Source organism: Convolutriloba macropyga, chromosome 9, assembly GCF_964194025.1.
Source record: "Convolutriloba macropyga chromosome 9, txConMacr16.3, whole genome shotgun sequence".
NCBI lineage: Eukaryota > Metazoa > Xenacoelomorpha > Acoela > Convolutidae > Convolutriloba > Convolutriloba macropyga.
The window spans coordinates 9,362,660-9,367,014 of NC_134476.1; the positions used below are offsets into that span (position 1 = coordinate 9,362,660).

Consider the following 4,355-nt stretch of genomic DNA (forward strand, 5'->3'; position numbering starts at 1 on the left):
AAGCACACACACACAACACAAACAGACAAACACCCAACACACAAACAGCACACATAAGCACAAACACACACACAAACACACACACACATTCAAACACACACACACACTTACACACACCAACACACAAACACACTCACATATATATATACACACAACACACACACAACACACACACACACACAAAAACACCAACAATCAAAACACACACAAAAAATTACACCATTACACATGCGCAACACGCACACACCAAAACGAACACAGAACACATAAACACAAAAATACAACACACACAAACACACACACATACAAACACACACAAACAAACAAACACACAACACATACACACAAACACACACAAACACACACACATACACACACATACACACAATACACTCACATACCTACACACACAACACACCCAGCACACACAAGCACAAACACACACACTAACACATACAAATACACACACAGAACACACACAAACACACAACTCACACGCAGTACACAAAACAAAATACACACACAAATATGCATACACACATACACACTCAACGCACACCCACACATACACACAAACACACACACACACAACACGCACACAGCACACAAAAGCGCAAACTGACGCACAAACTCATACATTTACTCACACAGAACACACACAAACAAACACAAAAAACACAGAGACCAACACGCACATACATACAAAACACATATTTATACAAACACACAAACATTTGCGCACACATACAGGCAAAGCACACACACACAACACAAACAGACAAACGCCCAACACACAAACAGCACACATAAGCGCAAACACACACACACAAACACACACACACACATTCAAACACACACACACTTACAAACACACACACACACACTTACAAACACCAACACACACATTCACACCAAACACCCACACACAAACGCACACACAATCACACAGACAAAACTCACATACACAATTAAACACAAAATTAAGCACAACACAAACGCACAACACCTACCAACACACAATACACACACAAACACACACAAACACACACACAACACATATACACACAACACACAGATCACACACAAACATTCACACACACACAACCACACACACAAACACAACCACATATATATACACACATCACACAGACAACACACACACACAAAAACACCCGCACAATCACAACACACACAAAAAATTACACCATTTTACATACGCAACATGCACACACCAAAACAAACGCAGAACACATAAATACAAAAATACAACACACACAAACAAATACACATACAAACACACACAAACAAACAAACACACATCACATACACACAAACACACACAAACACACAAACAACACCCAAAAAAACATCACACACAACACTCACCCAAACATAATCACACACACAAAAGCACACAAACACACACACACAAACACTCAAACACACACACAAACAAACACAGACACAACCAAAAATACCCATATATATATATATATATATATATATATATACAACACACACACAAACAAACACACAACTCAAACACACCCAAACTCACACACACAACACATACACACAACACACACACACACACACACACATACACACACACAAACATACAGAACACACACACACACAATCACACTCACACTTACACAACACACACAACACACACAAACAACACACACATACACAAACAAACACACACACACACACTTACACACACACACAAGCACACAACACATACACACAAACAAACACACAACACAAACAAACACAAACACACAACACATACACACACACATAAACACACAACACATACATACACACAAACAAACACACAACACACACACACACACACATACACACACACAAACATACAGAACACACACACACACAATCACACTCACACACACACACAACACACACACACATTACACACAAACAACACACACATACACAAACAAACACACACACACACACACACACACACAAACACACACACACACACACCTACACACACACACACACACACACACACACACACACACACACACACACACACACACAAACACACAACACATACACACAAACAAAAACACAACACAAACAAACACAAACACACAGCACATACACACACATAAACACACAACACACACATACACACAAACAAACACACGACACATACACACACAAACACACACACACACACACACAACACACACAACACAAACACAAACACAAACGCACTCACAAACACACACACACAAACACACACACATCACTCCCAGTACGTGTAGCACCCCCTCCCCCCTCCCCGTTACAGAGTACGTGTCTTTACATAATAAATTATTAAGGAAAAACAAAAAAAAATGGCACGTGCATCTTGGGGTGCAAAAATATGGGTGGGGCACAAACGGATATTAGATATCCAAGATAAACATTTGAGATTTTGATTCAACTTACCGACATCGTGATTATATCCATTCAGTCTGCTGAATACAATCGGACAGTATTGGGTGTCAAAGGGGAACTTGCTGACATCGAACCCACAAGATAGCTTCACTGTTATGAACTGGTACAAACTAAATATGTGTCCATCGTATAAAACACCTTGATCATTGTAGGCTTCGTATATAACGTCTATGGAATCACGCAAAACTAAAACAAAAATTCATATTCAAACACTAACTAATTAACTTTGAAATTGACAGCAGTGAGCTTTACAGTATACCGCAAACAGTACTTCATTTAATAGCAGGAGTAATCTTTTCCCTGAAAAATACTTCAATCAGCCGAGAAAATATTTCTTGATTATCTTTTTTATTAGTTAACATCTAATTGAGAAATTAAATTCTCACAAACTTTTTTTTCGATATCTGTTATGATAACGCGTCAGAATTTTAGGCAATTCTTCATCAATTTGGTTTTTAAGAATCCAAGAGAATTTATTAAAGATTTGACTTTTTAATCTGCTCACTGTCTGTGAAAAGGGATGATAAATTGATGCCGCACGTGAAAACAAATTAACTCAAAGTCAGAAGCAGAAAAAAGAGGAGCAAAAATGAAACTAAGCAATGCATTATCTTGTGAATGTGAAAAAAGTAGGTCAATAATACATTTTGCTCAAACATTAGAATGTTTTCGCGTCCAGAAATTTCAATGTATTTTTCTAGTTTTAACTATAAATTTTTTTCGGCCTCAGTTGTTACTCTCAAATATTTTTAAAATTATTTGCACGTTTGTAATTTTTTGAGCTAATTATAGGTTTTATTTATAATTCATATTCACAAGACAGTTTTGTGCTAGTACTATCTTTGAATTCTTCTTTCAATTTTGCAATTTCACAGTCCATTTAGAGATTTCGGGATCAACTTCGCCACTTTCTGTGGTTCTAGCAACTTTCTGATCAGTTTGAAATCATTTTCGTGCCCCATTTAAGTGTAATTTTACAGCTTTTTTGCATCTTTGTCACATTTTTTTGCTAGTCTCGCAAATTGTAGAGACGATTACCAAAAAATGTAAGTAGGTTTTGATTTTTTATTCCTTGTTCCTCATCTATACCTATACGGTATCCTTAATTTTCTCGCAATGTTATGTGTTTTTACTTGTTTTTTCTTTCACCTGGTATGTCGTTTATTGACGCAAAATTTATGTGTCACATTGGACGCAAAATTTAAGTATCACATTATGCGTCTAGTCCACCGGATAGTCCGCCGGACTACTCTGGCGATATACTTTCCTTTCTCTTCAGTTGACACGTTGATATCAACTGTTGAACAAAACGAGAAAACAGAATACAATGACACCTGGGCAGTCGACTCAGTTGTAATTATACCCAATATTGTTTTGCAAAAAAAAAAACAAATTGAAACGCTGTTCAGTTGGAAATTGATACAGTGAAAACTGAAGCAAATAAAACGAATCTGACAGAGAATTGAATTTAAAATGAAGCGAACTAAGAAAACAATCAAGGGATCATTTTAAGACAGGTTTTAGCTTAGTTTCTCCTTTTAAAATATCTCGTGAACCAACAGTTGGGTTACCTATTTCAAACGCAAATAAAAACGAAAATGTTCGGGTTCAACATAGAAGAAACCGTTTTTACTTTTCCAAAAAATCATACTTCAGGCATTCTCTGTTGATATCAACAAATTAAAACGAATTTAAAGTCAATTTGCTCAACTGTTGTTTGACTTTTTTAAACATAACAGCTGCATCATAACATTAAATAACTTTTAGTGAAAATCTAAGATCGCTGAACAATTTTCGTGAGGAAATGATTATTTAATTTCCAATTTATTTTTTAGCCAAACACATCACACACAGATGGCCACTGATGGTATTTATGCGAC

The 4,355-nt window shown here is 36.6% G+C and overlaps 1 protein-coding gene across 1 annotated transcript in view; it reads right to left on the reverse strand.

Annotated features, from left to right (window-relative positions):
- The window catches only part of LOC142346019 (neuronal acetylcholine receptor subunit beta-3-like), a 20,388-nt gene extending 17,828 nt beyond the window's left edge, over positions 1-2,560 (reverse strand). Inside the window, exon 1 of the mRNA XM_075398498.1 lies at positions 2,467-2,560. The gene's annotated coding sequence lies outside the window, so the exon portion shown is untranslated. The remainder of the gene's footprint in view (positions 1-2,466) is intronic.
- Between the last annotated feature and the right edge of the window lie 1,795 nt (positions 2,561-4,355).